At 41.4% G+C, this 20,668-nt stretch overlaps 1 long non-coding RNA gene across 2 annotated transcripts in view; it reads right to left on the reverse strand.

Annotated features, from left to right (window-relative positions):
• Window positions 1-1,160: 1,160 nt before the first annotated feature.
• The window catches only part of LOC116152250 (uncharacterized), a 66,076-nt gene continuing 46,568 nt past the window's right edge, over window positions 1,161-20,668 (reverse strand). For both annotated transcript variants that reach the window (XR_010379505.1, XR_010379506.1), the window contains exon 4: window positions 1,161-1,375. This is a non-coding gene — a long non-coding RNA (uncharacterized LOC116152250). The remainder of the gene's footprint in view (window positions 1,376-20,668) is intronic.

Below are 20,668 nucleotides of genomic sequence, written 5' to 3' on the forward strand. Positions count from 1 at the left end.
CTACATATAAAGGTTAAAAACAACTTAGGTTGCACCATCCAGATATAACTAGAATTAACAGTAGAAGAGCATGATTTTAAATTTGCAAATGATGCAACCAACAAGGGCTTAATTTCCAAAATATACAAACAGCTCATACAACTCAATTACAAAAGCCCAAGTAACCCAATCAAAATTGGGCAGACAACCCAAAGAGAAGTTTCTCCAAAGAAGACATACAGATGGCTAATAGGCTAATAAAAAGATGCTCACTGTCACTAATTATTAGAGACATGCAAATCAAAACTACAATGAGGTATCACCTCACACCAGCCAGAACAGCCATCATTAAAAAGTCTACAAAAAACAAATGCTGGAGAGGATATGGATAATTTGGTGCAGCCACTTTGGAAAACAGTATGGAGATTCCTTAAAAAACTAAAGCTAGAGCTATAATATGATCAATCAATCCCACTTCTGGGCACATATCCAGAGAAAACTCTAATTTGAAAAGATACATGCATCCCAGTGTTCATATCAGCACTATCTACAATAGCCAAGACTTAGAAGCAATCTAAACATCCAATGACAGATGAATGAAAAAGGAAGAGGTGGTATATATACACAATGGAATAGTACTCAGCCATAAAAAGAATGAAATAATGCTATTTGCAGCAACATGGATGGACCTAGAGATTACCATACTAAGTGAATTAAGTCAGACAGAAAAAGACAAATATCACATGAGAACACTTACATATGGAATCTAAAAAAATTATACAAATGAACCTATTTCTAAAACAGAAACAGACTCATATACATAGAAAACAAACTTACAGTTACCAATGGGGAAAGGGGGTCGGGGAGGGATAAATTCAGAGTTTGGGATTTGTAGATACAAATTATTATATATAAAATAGATAACTAATAAGGTCCTACTGTATAGCACAGGGAACTATATTCAATATCCTGTAATATATGATAATAGAAAATATGAAAAAAATACATATGCATAACTGAATCACTATGCTGTACACCAGAAACAAACACAACATTGTAAATCAACTATATTTCAATAAAAAAATTTTTTTTTTAAAAAGAGCATGATTTTAAACATCTTTCTATATGTGTCTACAGATAGGTGCATAAGACATGGATGAATAGAGGGCTGGTTGGTTGACTGGATGGATGGAGAGCAAGAAAAGAGTATTTTCATAAAAATGTAATCATACTATTTATAGATAATGATTGTTATGCTATCTTTGACCTTACCTGGGTTCTACCTTCTCTTCTGGGATTTTGTTAATTGTTCTGTGCCAGGGTTTATCCTCTTCTTTTCGGTTTATATTCCATTCTTTTCAGTGGTTTGTAGGTTGGGTTTCCAAAGAAGCAGAACCTGAAGGAAGGAAATTAGTAGAGGTGGTTTATTTGAGATATGATCCCATGAAGCGCTGGTATGGGGTGAAAAAGTGAGGGAGGGCAGGGAAGGAAGGCAGTAAATCATACACTTGGAGTCAGTTCCTTGGTGGGCAACCAGGGAGCCCTGGGAGACAGGACAGAACAGTATCGGAGTCAGCATCATTGATAGCAGAGGACTTGGACATTTACTTCTGGTTGTCAGTCACTGCTTGAGCTTTGCTGGGAGGAGGCAATAATTCCATGTGGGCTCTGCTGGTCAAAAACAGAAACAAAAACAGAACAAAACCCTCAGAAAGCTGCAGGAGAATGGAGCTGGAAACCTGAAAAGCAGACAGGGGAACTGTGATGGCTGAGGGGCTGTGGTTTGGGCACCTGCAATGAGGACAGACACCTTTTGGTTTGGGATGGTTTCCCCAATTCAGCCTGGAACTCTGCAGACTTTTCATGCTTTCCAGAGAGAGTCAACACCATTGCCCCCTTCTCTATTTTATTCCTTTCTCTCCACACCCATTTTCACTAATCCTCAGTAAGAAGATGAAAGGGATATACATACACACTCAATATATTTCTCTCTGGATTTGGGAGTACTGGTGAGCATCCTAAGGATTCTGCTGACTGTCTTCTACACTTTCTGGGAGTGGCAGAAAACTCAGGCTAGGAGCTGAGTTTTCTGTATATCTAGCTTCTATGCTCTGTTATCGAAGCTGGTGCCCGTCTGCAGCCCTTTCTACTTTCATATCTCCAACTCCCCAGTTTCAAAAGCTTGTTGTCCTTGGGTTTAAAAATATATTCACAAATTCTTTGATATCCTCCTCCTAAAAGGCAGAAGTGAATTCCCCTCCCTCTTGAGCATGGGCTGGACTGTCTTCTAACAAATAGAATACAGTGGAAGTGAAGATTTGTGATTAGGTCAAGTCAGGCATCCGAACTTTCTTCTTGCTCCCTCTCTCTCACTCAGCAGCTTGATGGAGAGCTCACATAATGATTCTGTGAACAGCCAGCAAGGACCTGAAGCCTCCAGACAGCAGCTGCATAAGTGACCCTCCAGCCCCAATTAAGCCTTTTCTAGAGGACCCAAAGTCAGAACCACCCAGCTAAGCTATTCCCAAATTCCCAACTCCCCAAAACTCAAAAGAAATGTCATTGTAAGCCACCAACTTTTGGGGTCATTTGTTAAGCAGCAGTAGATAAATAATAGGATTGCATCAGGATTTTCCATTTCCTACTTTGGTTCTTTTTGGTCAATTTGAATTTGCTTTCCTTTTTTTATATGCATTTTAAATTCACCATACTAAAGACCTCTGGAGTTAACTCTTTGCCTTGAACATGCCATAATATGTTAAACTTTGCTTTTTACTCCTTTCTATTATATGTTAAGTCATAGGGGACCTAGGGAATCTTTTGTCAATTTATTTCTTGGACAACAGTGAAAAGGGAAGTTGTTCAGCACGTCTTTCCCCTTCACGTTTTATCCAGAAAGAGAACAAGGTGGGAGGTTAATGCTTTTGGTTGATAGAATTACTTTAACAAGTTCTAGACAAAGGAAGGCTTTGATGCCGTCTCCAAGAACCTCTTCGCTTTTTTCCACCTGCTTCTAAAACTCCTCTAGGATTCTCTGGATTGTTAGATCCCTCAGTCACCAGCACCGCGACTGTCCTCCCTCTGGTTCAAGCTGATTGGAAATGATCTTCCACATCACTAGGTACACAGTCTTAATTTTCTCTGTTTGAACTCTTTACAAAGTATTTTTCTCCTATAAAGTTCACATTGGCACTTCATCTTAGAAACACTGCATGTGGGGGAGGGTATAGCTCAAGTGGTAGAGCATGTGCTTAGCATGCATGAGGTCCTGGGTTCAATCCCCAGTACCTCCATTAATAAATAACAATAATAATTAAATACATCAACCTAATTACCCTCCCCCCCCAAAAAAAGAGAAATACTGCATGAAGGACATGGATCAAAGGGCAGAATCAGACAACCAGGGAGCTTATGACTTCAAGAAGATATCGAGGAGTCTCTTAACCCAGAAACTAAGTGAAACAGATATTCCACTTGAAGCAGCTCTTGCAACTCAGTTTTTATAACCTAAATCACTTTAAAATTAAAAAAGACTTCTATCTTGAAATGTAAGAATTAGAGAATAGGGGCTCAAGCCATACCTGATGACTTGAAAAAAAATCTCCATTAGAAACGCAGAATCATACATGCTCTATGATACGAATCATGTGAAGAGTATGTGTCTGTGGATAAAGATTAGGAGAACGAAAGGAGCGTAAACAGTTATTCCTTTTAGGCTAGACATGATAGGGGTACTTTCTGAAACTGTAAAATCAAAATCTTTCCGGAAGAAAGAAATATAACTCCGTAAGCCTGGGTGGATTTCTGTAAACATACCAGGCTACAGAATTTTAAAAAGTAAATTGGGGCTATGAAGAAGAGAGAAAGAGACTGTTCTTTCATTCTGATTGAAGGGAGGCATCAGAGCTAAGGCTGCACCTGTACGGCAGAAAAAACTCTCTCCGCTTCCTTCCCTTTCCCATTCAGCAGACTCTCTGTAGTCTGCTTTTCTTCTCTCTTAATAGAAAATCTCCAAATTAGTTTACGATTGACTATTTTGTTTGAACAAAAATGATAATAAAACTTCTAAAAAAATGAAGTCTGGTAAGTCCCAATTTTAAAATCAAACTAACCAGGTGGCACCTCAGGGGCTGAGCCTGCTGTCACCTTTGGCTCTTAAGAAAGGATGACCTGCCTCTGCCTCCCACATTCGTGACGCTCTGAGTGTGGAAGTGACCTCAGGGAGGCAGCAAAGCAGGCTGTGGAGCAGTCTTACGACTGGAAAAAATAAGTACGCCTGCTCATTAGGTCTGTCTATAAAACTCTGATCTGTTATACCCCATTCATTAAATACGATAATAAGCACCCCAGGTCATATTACAGGTGAGCATGTGGCTAACTTTAAAAATGTGACTATCTCCAGAAAGAATTCTGTTTGGAGAACGGCCAGTTGCTGGGAAAGGTCAAACTGTTTCCATCTGCCCTGAGAGCTGCTGAACATCGATCTTTTATGCCAGGTCTTAGCATTGGGGGCAGCAAGGTCTTTGTCTTCCCTTGGCAAGCAGAGAGAGGATGGAAGTGTACATCAGGCAGGAGTCAGCAGATCTCTACCCAGAGGACCCAGCCCTGACCTTGGTACCTGGGTAGATGTTATCTTGCAGAAGGCCAGGCCTGTTTTTATTTTTGGTCTTTTTCATTTTTTGCCTATTTATTCATTTTTATCAGTCTATCTCCCTCCTCCAGAATGTAAGCTCCATGAGGGGAGGGAATGTTTGTTCATTGCTGTATCCCTGGCAGAGGGTCCTAGAAAGTGTTTTGGTCAGCGTGTCCAGGTTGGGTGGGGATGAAACTGGGGAAGGAGTCAGGAGTTGGAGGGGGCAAGCTCTGGATCAAAGACATTGGATGCATTCCAAAGACTGCCAGGGCTATGAGTCAGGAACTGTCATAAATAAAAGCCAAGGACATAGCTGAGGGTCTTGTTAAAATGTGGGTTCTGTAGGTTTGGAGTGAAGCCTGGGCTTCTGCATTCCCAACAAGCTCCAGGACAATGCTGATGCTTCTGGTCCCTGGACCACACAGGGAGGAGCAAGGTTCTAAATTCAGGTCTGCAGTCTACAACAGTGGAGACTTCCCTGAAGGAGCCTGGGTACACTGTATGGAGCGGGAGACAGGAGTGAAGACCTGGGCAGGGTGATGGCCATGGTGGGTCTGCAACAGCTCAGGGAGCCGCTGCCGTGCAGCTCCTGGCTTTGGGAGAGGTGAGGTCTTTCATCTTTTTAGAAATAACCTGCGGCTCGGTTTCTTATGTCCCATTTCATGCTGTGACCTGACTCCTCCTACAAGGGTCAAAATCGCTGTCTTTAAAAATGCAAGTGATTTTAGTGTCCAAATTTCTGGAACTCAGCTAAGCTATCAACCCATATCCCTTTTCATCTTCCACCCTTCATTTTTCATTTCCTTCTTACCAGTATCCATGTCTCTATTTTGTTATTCTTGTCTTTCTCAGATTTTAAGGTCTTACCCTATTAGCACTAGATACTTATTTCTCAGATCAAATGTCTCCATGCTCCAGTGTCTGTGGGCATAGCTCTACCCTTTCTGAAAAATTCTCTAGAGATTCCACACTAGGAATCAGACTTTTGCTACCTGCAGGCCAGACTTCATCTCTGCAGTTACTTATTGGGGAAGAGATAGGCTGCTTTTCCCACATCAGTTTCAACAGAGGAGGGATTTGAGGGTAAGACCATGGTAGGTGGCTTTTATTAGATGGCTTTTATTTTCTCTATACTTAAAAACTTCTTTCCAACCATTCAATAATAAACATTTATTACTTTTATTGACAACTTTAAAAGATGGGATATTTATCATAAATATCCTTGGCCTCCTTTTATAAACCACTGTGGATCTATTATTTTATCTAAATCCTTTTTGAACTTATATATTTTACCTTTTTAACTTACTAAAGAATTTTGTAAAAAAAAAAAAAAAAAGAACTTTGTAAATTGACTACCCATGATAAAATTGTGATGTTTTTGATTTATTAAAGACAAATTTCTAGGTTTGTCATTTTAGAGAATTATGTGTGCTATGCTTCTTTAGACAAACACTGAATATTAGTCATAATCCTCATAAAACTTGTGAATGAGCATAAAACATCTATGTACTGGTCTACTTATATTTTTGTGTCCCAATGTAAGTGGTAAAATGGATTGTTGCAGAGAGACTGATGCCCATTTGGCAGATGCTCACTGGGCAAGGCCACTCAAGAGGCTGTCTGACCTGGTAGCAGGGGCATGGGCCTTGGAGTGAGACCCGGGTTTGTGTTCTTACTTCTCACCTCCTTAGTCACTTTAGGCACAATTTTCACCATTATTGGCCATATTTTTCTCACCTGCAAAATGGAGATAACAACAGTACCTACCTCATAGGGTTAATCATATGATTGCTGTGAAGATTATATAATATAATCTACAAAATCTAGAGTGGAGGAAACTCTTCAAGATACATGACCCAGTTTCTGTGATAAATAAATTGAAAGAAAAATAAAGAAAGATGTTTAGGTTAGGGAGAGAGGAAGAAGGAGGGAGGAGAGAGAGAGAGAGAGAGATTGGAAGTGAATATACAACATATTTATTTAGCTTTATTTAGCATTGGTCCTGGTAATATTATTATTATTTGCCTTCCAAATTAAATAAATATTTACAACATCCTATTAAGTGCACTCCTAGGTCCTGTTGTAACTCAATGAACGTTATGTTGTCCTATAAGGCCACTCAAGGGTTGCACAGAGGATGACAGACCTCATTCTTAGTCCTGGCTTTGATGATTATTAGATACTACATCTCAGACAAATAATCTCTCCACTTCCCTATCTTCTCTGCCATAAAATTTGGATGCAAATAATGATACCTGCCTTATAAGGTTCTCATGAACATTCATTATACCTGATCTGTACAGTAATTATTGGCACCATACCCACCATCCAGGAAGTATTCAACAAGCAATGCTTCCCATCATTGTTACCATGACAGTGAACATCATCCCTGCTCTCAATAAGCTTATGATCCAATAGGGAAGATAAGACATGTCACAGAGAACTATAACTCAAGGCCCAGGGTGAGGATTTGCAAGAGATGGAAACATGCTGTGGGAATCACAGTGGGAGACAGAACAAACCATGGGAAACAATTTTGTTTCCTTCCTCAAGATGGAACAGGCTGGATGAAGAACCACTCCAGTCTCAGAGGCTGAACTCCTTCCTCTCTAGCTCACTTACTTCTGCTTTCAGAGGAGAGGTTTGGACAGAGGGGATGCAAAATTAGGAGGTTCATGTCTGGACCATGGACATTTTAAAAGGGTGTCTCTTCAGAGTGCAGGAGCTGCAACCTCTGGGTGCCCAGTCCTCTCTTCCGAGAACCACCGGGGATGGTGCTGTGGGTACAAACTTGAAACATTTCAGACGTTTTGTGCAGGGTGTGTTGGGTTCTGACACCATTTGTGTGCAGGGTGTGTTGGGTTCTGACACCATTAACACTCTCCCAGTTCAGTACTTTCAAGTTACTGCCAAGCAGCAACCAATGGAAGGAAGCCTGGGAGGAGAAGGGAGCTGAGACTGAGATGAAGGGGACAGAAAAATAAAGCTCACTTGCACAGAGAGAACACTAGCATCTGGAAAAAGGTGGGTCCCTATATGAGTGGCCAAGGGACCTGTTTGGAAGCAGAGACTTGAAGCTGCACAGGAAGTTCTCTGAAGTCCCCCATCCTCTTTGCCCTCCCATCTTATATTTCACAGGTAGCCTCGGTGTGCTGTGCACAGTGCTCAGAGCACTAGGGCTGAGATGTAGTGAGGTGAAAGGGAGGAGCCTGAACTTAAGTCAAAAGATCGAGTCCTGGCTCCACCACTAATTGAATGACCTTGGACAAGTTGCATAACCACACTGCCTTGTGATTTCCTCAACCATAAAACAGGTTTAATAAGACCTGCCCTGAGTACCTCATGAGAGTCTTGTGACATCTGAGTTAATGTGTATGAAACACGAGTTATTCTATCAGTGACTTTGTTCCCTTTGCCCTTGACTTTGGATACATCTTAAGTGTCTTGAAACAAATAAATCACTAAAGTTAAGTGTTTCTACTGCTGGCTTTGACCAGGACATATAGACAAGTGGCTTGTTTTTGTAAAGGTTATTTACATTTAGAATATTTTAAAAGTTTACTTCATTTATTTCTCCCCTCAGGGAAATCTCTGTTCTCTGCATGACAGAACCCTTACTCATCTTTTAAAAATTCTACATAAATACTGTAATCACTTTTAAGTCACTGGTATGAAAAGCAGGTTTCTTCAAGACTCCGTCATTTGCTGTAAAGGGTAAAAGATGACCTTGTCTGAAATACAGGATGTAATTATTTCAGGTTCTGGAAAAAACTGTCCTTTGAACAGTCCATGCCTCTCCTTTGCGTGTTTCTTTTAAAAGAACTGCAAGCTCTAGTGAGGAAGATGCCACAAAAATAGAAATGCCAATCTCTAAAGATCTCAAGGCACTTTCAGAATGATAAATAATTAATTTTCGCAGCATCCCTGATATGATTAATCTTATTTTAGAGATGAAGCAAGGGAGGCCAACAGAAGTTAAGGGACCTGCCCAAGGTTACAAGCAGCCACGTCTGGAATAGAAGCCAGCCTGGAACTCAGGGCTTTTTCTGACAAACAGGCTCAGTTTAGTACATTTACTGAGCATGAACTACGTCCTGGGTTCTGTGGGGGCCTTATCATCTTGAAGCTCATGATCTAGTGGGAAAACACACACACACACACACACACACACACACACACACACACACACACACACACTCCCAATATAAAGCAAACAGCAGGGAATACTATACTTCAATATCAAAATGTTAATTAAAGTCGAAGAGGAAAAGATTAATTCTGACTCAGGCAGAGGAGGAATCTGGGAATGTCTTTATAGAGGAGATGGGATTCCACCCATGGCTAGGAGAATGGGTTGGGCATTGATAGGAGATCACAGGAGGGGGACACAAAAGGACATCACTCTAGGCAAGCTATTCAGGTTTGAGTCAATAACCAGGGTTTGGAAAGCAAAGGAGACATTCTTACAAAATGGCAAGTAGAACTGGGGTATATGCAGAGTAGGGATCAGATTGCCAAGGATCTTGAATTCTAAATTGAAGAGGCTGCATTTTGTTAGCCATGATGAGCCAGGAGTGGCTTTTGGGAAGGGAAGATATAAGATATCTGTTCTAATAGGAAGGTTACTATGGCACCAATACATAGAATCAATTAGAAGAAAGACAAACAATAGGCAGGAAACCAATAATTCATTAATTCTTCCCATGATTGAGCAAATATTTGTGGCCTACTTTATTATTATTTTGTGCCAGCTATAATGCTGGGTACTAGGGATACCAATACAGAAGAGACACAGCCCCTGCTGCTGAAGTGAACCAGTGCTTACAGAATAGGCCAACAAAGGCTGGGAGTGTAGGAATAGAGTGGCTTGGAGGCAAGGACAGGGGCACCTAAATGAGGGAAGACTTCCTGGAGGAGGTTTTACTATAGCTGAGTCTAAAAAATGGTAGGTGAATGAAGCATGGAAGCACATTCCAGGCACATGGGTGGTATGAATCAGCACAAGATGTCCAGGGAACAAGGGGCTCCAGGTGACTGGGGTCAAAGTTGTGTGTGATGCTAAGGGAGGAGAGAGCTGAGAGAGGAAGCCGGAATGGTCAGCGAAGCTGGAGCATGAGAGGTTATGTGTACTAGTTAAGGGAATGAACTTCATCCTGAGAGCTTCTGAAGGACTTCAAAGTAGAGGAGGGACTGTATCAGACCAGTTAAGTGTTATTAAAATCATTCTGATGAGAGATAGTAAGGGCCTGACCTAGGCACTGTGGCAGGCAGTGAAACTAGAGTAGACTTTATATAATTTGGAATAGAAACTTCAGACAGAATGGGATTAAAAATCAAGGTGAGGTATAAGTCAGGCAGAGAAAGACAAATATTTTATCACTTCTATGTGGAATCTAAAAAATAATATGAATGAATTTATATACAAAGCAGAAACAGACTCATAGACACAGAAGGCAAACTGTGGCTACCAAAGGGGAGAGGGAGGAGGGCAGACACAAATTGGGAGTATGGGATTAACAGATACACACTATTATACATAAAATAGATAAATAACAAAGATTTACTGTATAGCATGAAGAATTATATTCAATATCCTGTAATAACCTCTAATGGAATATAATCTGAAAAAATATATATAACTGAATCATTTTGCTGTACACGTGAAACTAACACAATATCATGAAGCAACTATACTTCAATAAAAAAGGGAAAAAAAATCAAGGTGAGGTAAAAGGTGGAATTATGGATGGATACCAAGGGTTCTGGGATTTTAAAGAGAATAATGTGAAGTGTGGAATATAGTGGCAGTAAAGAGCAGGACCTGCACTGAGGAGAGCATTCCAAGTAAGGGCAGGTGGAAAGAAGCAAGATCAACTTTCATAACTATAAAGAGAAAGGTCTGCATTGGTGGAGAAGTTGTTTTATCATATGGATGGTAGTATTGTTGGGTTGGCTTATAGAAGACTTTAAAAGGAGGAAGTCTAGATGAAATAAGCAAGAAAGTGACACTTAGAACTTTTGAACAGAGGAAGGATCTAATAAAAATTATATAACTCGAGGGAGTTATGGGGAGGCCAACTGTTGAAGGAAGGTACTTGGGTGACTTAGGGGTTGGAGAGCGTCTCTGATTATCCTCAAAATCTGGCTGCAAGATGTGGATCCTTTCAATTTCTCTAATTTCACAATCATATCTTCTCAGGGGACAGCCATGAAATGCATCTTTTTTTCCCCACGACAGATATAGTCTTAGAGTATTAGCCATCACTGGCTAATCTAAATTGAAGAGAAGGACTGCTTCTGGAAAGCTAACCTCCTATGGCATTGAGCACTCCACTTCAGTGAAGAAAGGCCTGTGTAGCTCAGTGAATTTTTCCTGAGACCGGTCTGTGTATCCCTGATGAGTTACTGTGTACAGAGATCAAGAGTGTGGCAATTTTAAATCTCAGTGATCATAGCAAGACTCAACAGCCAAACAAAGAAAGCTAGAGGCTATATAAAAGAGCAGCAATTTGACATAAATTGCAGCAATATTTTTTTGGATTTGTCTCCTAAAGTAAACGAAATAAAAGTAAAAATAAACAAATGGGACCTAATTAAACTTAAAAGCTTTTGCATGGCAAAGAAAACCATCAACAAAACTAAAGACAACTTACTGACTTAGAGAAAATATTTGCCAATGATATGACCGATAAGGGATTAATTGCCAACATATACAAATAGTTCACACAACTCAACATCAAAAAAAAAAAAATGACCAGATAAAAAAAATGGACAGAAGAACTGAATAGACATTTTTCTGAAGAGGAAATGCAGATAGCTCTCAGGCACATGAAAAGATGCTCAACATCGCTGATCATCAGGAAAATGCAAATCAAAACCACAATGAGGTATCACTTCACACCTGTCAGAATGGTTATCAACAAAAAGTCTACAAATAACAAATGTTGGAAAGGATGTGGAGAAAAGAGAACCCATATACACTGTTGGTGGGAATGTAAATTGGTGCAGCTACTGTGGAAAACAGTATGGAGGTTCCTCAAGAAACTTAAAAGTCAGAACTACCATATGACCCAGCAATTCCATCCCTGGGTATATATCCAAAAAACCATGAACACTAATTTGAAAAGACACATGCACCCCAATGGTCATAGCAGCATTATTTACAATAGCCAAGATGTGGAAACAATGTAAGTGTCCATCAACAGATGAATGGATAAAAAAGATGTATGTATGTATATATGTACACATACACATACACAGTGGAATACTACTCAGCCATAAAAAGGACAAAATGTTGCCATTTGCAGCAGCATGGATGGACTTGAAGGGCACTATGCTAATTGAAATAAGTCAGACAGAGAAAGATAAATACTATATGATACCACTTATATATGGAATCTAAAAAATATAACAAATATAAAATAAAAAATATAACAGTGTATATAACATCAAAAAAAGCAGACTCACAGATATAGAGAACATACTCATGGGCTACCAGTGGTGGAAAGGGCAAAACAGAGGTTGGGGAGTGGGAGGTTCAAACAATTGGGTATAAGACAGGCTCAAGGAAATATTATATAACACAGGAAATACAGCCAAGATTTTGTAGTAACTGTAAACGGAAAGTAACCTTGAAAACTGTATTAAAAAATTTTAAAAGAGGAAAGCAGTGAGTAAGAGAAATACAGAAAGTTGAGAGTTTAGAAGGTGAGTACGTTTATATATCTGTGAAGTGGAGAGCTTGGAAAGGTAGGCCTAGGATGGTGAGATTCTTGAATCATGGCTACGACTTGAAGAAAGAATAATATACCTGTTATGGGCTGAATTGTATCCCCACAAATTTCATGTCAATGTCTTAACCCCCAGGCACCTCAGAATTCAACTGTTTTGGAGACAGGGTCTTTAAAGAGGTAACTAAGGTTAAATGAGGTCATGAGGGTGGGCCCTAATCCAACATGACTGATGCCCTTTTAAGAAGGAGTTAGGACACATACGCACACAGAGGGAAGACCGTGTGAAGACAAGGATGAAGACGACCACCTACAAGCCAAGGAGAGGCCTCAGAATAAAAACAACTTTGTTGACACCTTGAGCTTGTACTGCTAACCTCCAGAGTGGTTTGAATGTTTGCCGTTGAATTCATCCAGTCTGTATTTGTTATGGCAGCCCTAGAAAATTAATACATTACTCCAGAAAACTATTATAATAGCTTCCTCGGGGCTGGAAGAACTCAAGGACTCAGACCACAGCCAGAAGTACAGTGGACTAGAAAAGGAATATAGACTCAGAAGAGAAGACACCAGGGCAGAGGCGCACAGATCTCAGGATATCTGAGTGAGACGTCTCCCAGTCCACACAAAGAATGTAGTTTCTGCCTTGAGTCAGTCTGCTAGTTTTCAGGAGTCCCTTTGCTGCACTTGAGATGCCTGGCCTGAGAGTGTGTGCCTTTTGTGATTTACTGCTGATGAAAGACAGGAGAGATGATGCCAGTTCTGTATCCTCAGATTATCCCACTTCTGAGCAGAATTCAGAAGAGTTGACCACCCCTTCCTTCTTGAAACACTCTCCTCTCTTGGATTGTGTGATACCACAAGTCTCCTATCCAAATGCATACTTAATGTTTTCCACTTGGATGTCACACAGACATCTCATATTTTGGTACATTCCTGATTTTCCTGCTCAGTCTTGTTCCTTCACCCATCCTTCCATTCTCGGTTAAATGTTATCACCATCTACTCAGTTGCTCAAGCTAAGTCATCCCTGATCTCTTCCTTTCTCTAACCCAATCCATCACAAGTGCAGACCGTTCTACTTTTAAACTATATCCCAACCTGTTCATCTCTTTTTATCACCTCTCCCAACATTCCAGTACAGGCTGCCATCTTCTGTTGCCTAGACTAATGTTAGAGCCTCCTGTTTTGTACAACTGCTACAAAACATGCAGTATAACATTCTCAACTCTGCACAGTCTGCCCCCATCCTACAACTGCAGCCTCATCCTGCTTTACTCTCCTCCTTGCTCACTCCCTTTCAGATCTTTCTTCAGTTCCCCTAATGTGTGTGTAACCTAGATCAAGCTCCTTTGAAGTGACTTAGGGGCAAACTGGAAGTAGGCGGCAGGTTGGTGATCCAAAAGGAGTGAGGTGATGAGAAGAATAAGAAAGAAAAGAAGGGGAAAAGCAAGGAGTACATTTTTAGAGATTGCTGTCATGGGCAACAGGGCTCTCTTTTGCTGAGACCTCCTAAGAAGTATATAAAATGCCTCCCAGAGATGTTAACCTGAAGGAGGGGAGGACATCTGTCTGCCAGCTCCTGTGTCCCACAGTTGAGGGTTGCCTGGCAGAGGTAGGGGGGCAGCATTAATATCCCAGCATTTCTGGGCTGCACCATTATCAGAGAAAGCAGAAAGATGCTCAGATAGATGCTCACTGGGTGACTGTCACCAGAGGTGAGTTTGTGCTGTCAGGGACTGTCCACCACAGCTGTGGCTGAAACAGAGGAGAGCTGGGGGGATGTAACGTTGGGCACCAGAGGTGTTTCCTACTCCAAGCTCTTTCTTGCATTGGTGACTTTGTACATGCTGTTCCCTCAGCTGGCCTTCTCTTCCTCCCTCCTCTGTGAGCAGCTGGATCCCTTTCACAGCCTTAGGTCTCAACTTAAATATCATTTCTTCAGAGATGTCTTCCCTGATCTCCTAGTCTACATAACACATCCTGTGGTAGTCTCTCTCATAGCACCTTCAGTGCACATGCCAGGAGCTGTGATTCTATTTTTGTGTGTTCCATGTTGTATCTGTCATTCACACAGGACTGTAGCTCTCTGACATTCTTGTCCATTTCGGCACACCTAGTGCCTGGCAGTCTACCTGGCACATAGTAGGTGCACAACTGATGAATGTATGAAGAAAAATGATAAACCTAAATAGGTAGCCCAGAAGCCTTTCTCAAGTCTTTCTTTTGGCAGTAAATGCAGGGAGTCCAGTTCTCCATCAAGCCTGCATCACTGCTGGAAGAGCTGAGGTTTCCTGGGCAACAGGTGGACAACAGTGTGGGGAAATTTAAGGGCAACAGAGAAACAGGGAAGGATTCAACAAACGTTTGTGGAACTGCCACTGTGGGACAAGCCCTGCTTAGGTGAAGGGGATAGAAAACTTATGAAGACACAGTACCTGCTCTCACAGGGTGCTCCTGGGAGTCACAGGACCATATAAGTGGTGAAGTGATTGGAAGAGAGTAAATACTAGGCAACGTGAGGCCGTAGGATGATGAAAGATGAAACTAGATGGTTCTAAGGAGCCTTCCAGCCTTTTCATCTAAGGTATTCATAACTAAGTAAGGCCAGGAACAGGGTGGGGTAAAGATCTGAAGGAGATTATTAAACTATTTAAACTCAAGGGGTGCTTGAAAATAGTTCTGCTTACAACTCTCAAGGGCTGCCCAGCCCATGGAAGATGGTTTCACATACAGAGCACAGCTGTGCCACTGCCAAGCCGGGGGGAGAATCTTGGTTCCACGTCACTTTCTCTGAGGTAAATGAGTAGTCATGCGGGATTAAATCAGGCATACTTTCTTTAGTCTAAACTTTCATGGTTTAATACATTTTGTGTGTGTGTGGCAACAGCCAAAAATGAGTGGTAATATTGAATAAAATTTGACATAATTTATCTCTAAACTTGCAACTCAAAAAGCACATTTTTATATTAAAGCTATTCTGTGGTAACACTTGCTTTAACTGTGTATCTACTAGTGCAGGAGCTGAGTGTGAGAAAGACCCTGAGAAATGTATCCCCTCATCGTGGCCCCAGGTCTTGGGAAGACTCTCCTAAACCAGCTGCTCAGTGTAGACACTCCATTCATCCTCAAGTGTCCAGAACTTCTCAGGAATTCAAAAAGACAACATTCTGGAGGCGCTGGCAGGTCCAGAAGGGCAGTGGAATGAGCCAGGGTCTGGGACTTAGGAGACCAGGTTTCTCATGGGGCTCTGTCACTGCCTGGCTGGGCAGCACTGAGCACCAACTCCTCTGGTCTCAGTCGCCCCAGCTATGAAGTGTGGTCTGGCTTTTCAGATCTAAACACACAGGGAAAACACAAGAGGAAGTACACTGTATTTAGGTCTTAGAGCCAGACTGTGTGGATTCAAATTCTTGCAAATTAAAGCCACTTACTAGCTGTGTGACTTTGGGTAAATTACTCATCTCTCTGCCTATCTTCTCATCTTTAAAATGGAGTACTGTTAGTTTCTGTGTCATAGGACAATTGTGAGGATAAATTGACTTCCTATGCATGAAAAACACCAAGAAAGCACAATGTAAGTTTTTGCTAATGTTGCTCCTTGTAGCAGTTTGTAACAGAAAACCCTGGATGTAGCCTAAATACCCATCACTAAGGGACCAGTTACATAGACTGTCAAAGAATGAGGTACAGCTCTGTATGTTCTTATTGAAGATCTCCAAGTTACTGGTTAATTGAAAAAAGCAAGGCACGAACCAGGGAAGAGTCTGCTTCCATGGGCATGAGTTTATTTTTGAAGGACAGACATAGAATGGGGTTAGTGTGTACAAAGTATTTCTAAAAGGACAGAGACTCTTAGCTGTAGTTGTATCTCTGGAGGAGACTGGGTGGGGACAGGTTAAGAGAGACTTAACTTTCTATTTATGCGCTTCTACTTGAATTTGTTGCCATGTGCATGAGTGTATTTTTCAAGAAATGAGCTAGTTAAAAACAAAACAAAAATGACAATGCTTGCTTTTGTCTGTCTCAGAAGACTATTTTGAGAAAACAGTGTGAGATAATGTGTCTGAAAGTGAGGTGAAAACTGGAAAATGCTATGCCAATGTGATGCATTATTAAAATAAGAGTGTTTGACCTACAAGATCTAGAAGCCCTAAATGTATATGGTTGCTGAAGTAAATCAGTGTGGCTTTAGAGTATTTGCCTAACGATGGTAATTTTAACAATAATATTAACAGTAGCACCTATTTATGACAGCAAGTAGTACTGGGGTATTAGCAGCACCATTAAAGTCATAGCACCGGGGCCCAATGAAAAAAAGCTTCTCTTCTAGAGATTAATTTGTTTTCCATTTAAATAAAGGGTAACGGTCTCGCCCCCAGATTTTTTGCTTTGGAGTTCTAATTATTTTGCAGCTTTGTAAAATTAAATCCAATGTTAAAATTTCCAGTGTTTTAAGAATTTTCTCCTTCCTTCCAAGAGGAGGAAAATGTTAAGAAAATGTTCCTAAAATAGATTCCCTGCGTCTTTCGATAGACATTCCACTGGTGAAAAATATTCATCTGAATGGAAACTTAAAAAAAATAAAATCAATATGAAATTTAAAGTCAAGTTAATTTCAAAGGTGAGGATTATGTATATATGTGTTTTGAAACCAGGCCCAGAGAAGAGAAACCAGGTGGGGATGAAAGTGATGACAAACCCTCCTTTCCCCTCTCCCTTGTTTCCCACAAGCTGGAAACTTTGAGTCAACCTTAAGGAAACATAGAGTTCCTGCCTGTGGCTCAGTTGTGAAAAAGGCGGTTCTGTAATTGTGTATAAGTTTGATTCCACACAGCATACATGAGAACCATCCTCAAGACTTCTCTGCTCTGGGGTTTGTGAGTCTGGACACACAGCTTCAGGTTACCTGCTTTCCAGGCACAGCCCTCTTGGCAGCAGCCCCTAGACGTGACCTAGAATGCAAAACCCCTCTGGGGTTTCTCTTCCCTGTGCAATTTTGCAAGCAGGCTATCTCAGCTCACTCACCATCTCCCAGTATTTCTGGTTTCTGGTTTCTAAGCACCCCCTGGGGTCCCTGACAAATCAGTTTCCATCTCTGCAGTCACAGACCTGGATCGGAAAGCTGCAGTGGCTTTGTGTACATGGCTGGTCCCATCCAGCCCAACAGTTTCAAGTCCCAGGGGCCATCCGTTTCGAGCCGTGCTGGCTTGCTGCCTCTTCCTGACTCCCTCCCACATCCTGGACAAATGGAAGTGCATTTGGGACGACGCCATTTTCCTCCCCACTTCAACTCTCTAAACTGGACTGAAAAGAGCTGCTTTCGCCCAACAGAGGACTCTGCCTGTCATCCTGATTTCTTCTGTTGTCTGGAGAGCAAAATGCAGAAATGTTGACATTGCACCACTCTTTCCCGTTTCTCTCAGAAAAGCCCTCTTCCACGCAGTGGCTGGTGGGTGCAGTGACTCGGGGCTCCTCGCTGCTCTGGGCAGCTTCTCACCTCTCTGGGCAGCTTCTCACCTCTCTGCTGAGGCCACAACTGTGGGGCCAACTGACATCCTTTAAGGTCCAACGACCCCCATTTCTGGGCTCTCGGATGTCTACTTGTGAGCCCTCAACAAATAAAGTACATTCTTTACTGGGCATGTTTCCCCTAACAAACTAATAGCCCTAGGGAATGCCTAATCTCGCAATAGCTCAGGCTGGCTTGTTTCAGACCATATCTCCACCTTATCAGAGTCATATGTCCCACTGCCCCTTCACAGACCCTAATTTCTTACCTCACCTACAACCAATCAGGGACTTGCGCACAAGCCAATCAGGCACCTTGTGATCCGACCTTATGAAAGACCCCCAAACCAGCCCTCGGTGCTCATGCAGGTACCTCTTGTCGGTGTGGCCCACTGTTGTCTATTGCAGTGTAACTATGAAACTTTTCCTTGTTCTTAAACTTTCCTTGGCCTCTGGTAAATTCTTTTACCAACCCGCATCACCAACCCACGACTGAGTTATGTCCCACAACACCATTTCTGCCGGCTGAGCTGCACGTTGCAGAAATCTCATCTCTCTCCAGATTTGGAGAGAAAGATTTGGATGCTTGAAATCAGATTATAAAGCATTCCTTTTCCCCAGGGACATAGGAATTCAACCACATGATTCCTGCTAGTGTTCTGGAAAAGGTGGCTGTAAGAGAGGAGAGCTCTTGGAATGATGCTGTGTTCCTAGGCACACAGACCACCTCCCTGGAGGTCCAAGAGGATGCCTTCACCATGGTTGCCTGAAGACCAAGAATGGAAACAAAGAAACCTCTGCCCTGGAATAACAATCGGCCATCAAGCTCTGATTTCCCCCATCTCCTACAGCCCCCCAAACCACTGCCCTGGCCCTCCAATCCAGAGCAGACATTCCTGCAGCCTGGATAGCTGGGCAAGGAGACTGCTGATGAGCAGTGACAGGCAGCAGGGGACAAAGCTCTCAAGTTTAGTTCCTTTGTCTACTTTTTGTATGCAAATTGTGGACCAATTGCAAAAATGTATAACAAGGTCCACACTGAGGCTTTGTGATCACTGAGATAATAGTTGATAGTGTTCTCCAGCATCAGACACTGTCTTAAGTTTGTTAATAGTAAGTCATTTAATCATTAAAATAACCCTTGGAAGTGGTTGATTTTATTATTATCCTCATTTTATAGTTGTAGAAACTGAAACTTGGAAAGGTTAAGCAACTCATATAGGATCACACATTCAGTAAGTTACCCAAGCACAATTCAAACCCAAGTATTCTACTGCAGCGTCTGTAATGGGAACCACCACAGTGTTCACCTTTCCCAGGGAGTTTTGGTTCACAGATCTCTAAGGTTCCTGATCTTCGTCCTATGCGATAGACATGTGCGTAGTTTGGAAGCAAAAGAGGCTACTCCTGGCCTTATGAAAGGCTGCTGACCAGAAGAACCCAATGTGTGGAAGGGTTGAGATAAAGTTTGGTATTGACTTGAAAATGAAATGAAATGAAATAGAAGACAAACAGAAAATACTGAGTAGGAAAGGAAGACGAAAAGGAGAGAAGAGAGGGCAGGAAAAGCAAGCTTGCTTCATTTATTCATTCATTCAGTTAATAAACGAGTGTCTCCCACGTGTCAGGCAGTGCACCAGACATGAGGAACCAATGGTTAGCAAAAAAGGAAGACAACATTTTTGTCACTGGGGAACTTGTAGTCTCATGGGGGAGAGTGACCTTCATCAAGTAACTACATATGTAAATCTCACATGGTAACTTTTATTCAGTGCTATGAAGGAAAACGTCTTGAGGCTCAAAATGGCATAATAGGGGACCTGGCCTAGTCTATCTCCTGGGTGAAATGTGTAGGCAGAGGTGTAGTGCATTGTCCTTTTCAGGGAAAGGTGAGGTTGAAACTGATATTCTTGATTGAATAAATCTTACAGACGTGATAGTCATCTTAGTTTTTCATTAGAGGAGGTTTGAAAAGGAACCACAGTGTATATGATTTTTTGCCTTTAACTCTCCCCAATCTGTTCTAATTTTAACTTCATTTCTTCCAATTCAGTGCCCCTTTCCTTACACTTTGTCTCCTAAATCACTATGCTTCCTCTTCAGCAATAGGTTCTCATTGCAATTGTCTACCGAAGTACTCATTTGTCAACGATGATGCTGTCACTCCTTCGGCTTCGCAAAAACATCTGGGAGCCAGTTGGCTAACTTCAGTTTCCCTTCAGCCTTCAGTTTACCCCCAGAAGTTTTACCCGAACTCAAGCTTCTAATATTCTTCTTTGTTTATTAAACTCATTCTCTCTTTAGATTATCTGTAGGCTCTTTCGGCATTATCTTTCTCATCATACACAGAGTATATAGTTCCTTACAGAGAGAAGAGGACACAGTAAGTCCTATTTCTTCTATTCTCCTTTCATTCCATATAGGAAAGACTGGAACACTCTAAATTCTAAGATAATGATGCAAAGCAACTAACTATATGGCAATCTGGAATATCTTACGTCATAGGTAATACTGAATTTGTGTATCCAAGGCAATATTGACTTTCAAATTGTTTTGTTAGAGGTCAAAAAATCTGATTATCTTATAGAACTTTAGCCATTAGGAGTTATATTTAGTTGAAAATTGAAAGAACGATTGTTATTTTTACCACGACTGCACTGTAACTATTCTTTGCCAAAGTTATTCTTCATATGGACGTTGAGTGGAGGCCAAAGTGGTGGCTCATTGCCTCCTGACAGGTTTCTAGTGTTTGGATTTTGGGATTTACAGCCTCCTTGGGAGTCAGCAGGCACCAAGGGAAAAACACACATACTCA

Source organism: Camelus dromedarius, chromosome 3 (genome assembly GCF_036321535.1).
Source record: "Camelus dromedarius isolate mCamDro1 chromosome 3, mCamDro1.pat, whole genome shotgun sequence".
Classification (NCBI taxonomy): domain Eukaryota; kingdom Metazoa; phylum Chordata; class Mammalia; order Artiodactyla; family Camelidae; genus Camelus; species Camelus dromedarius.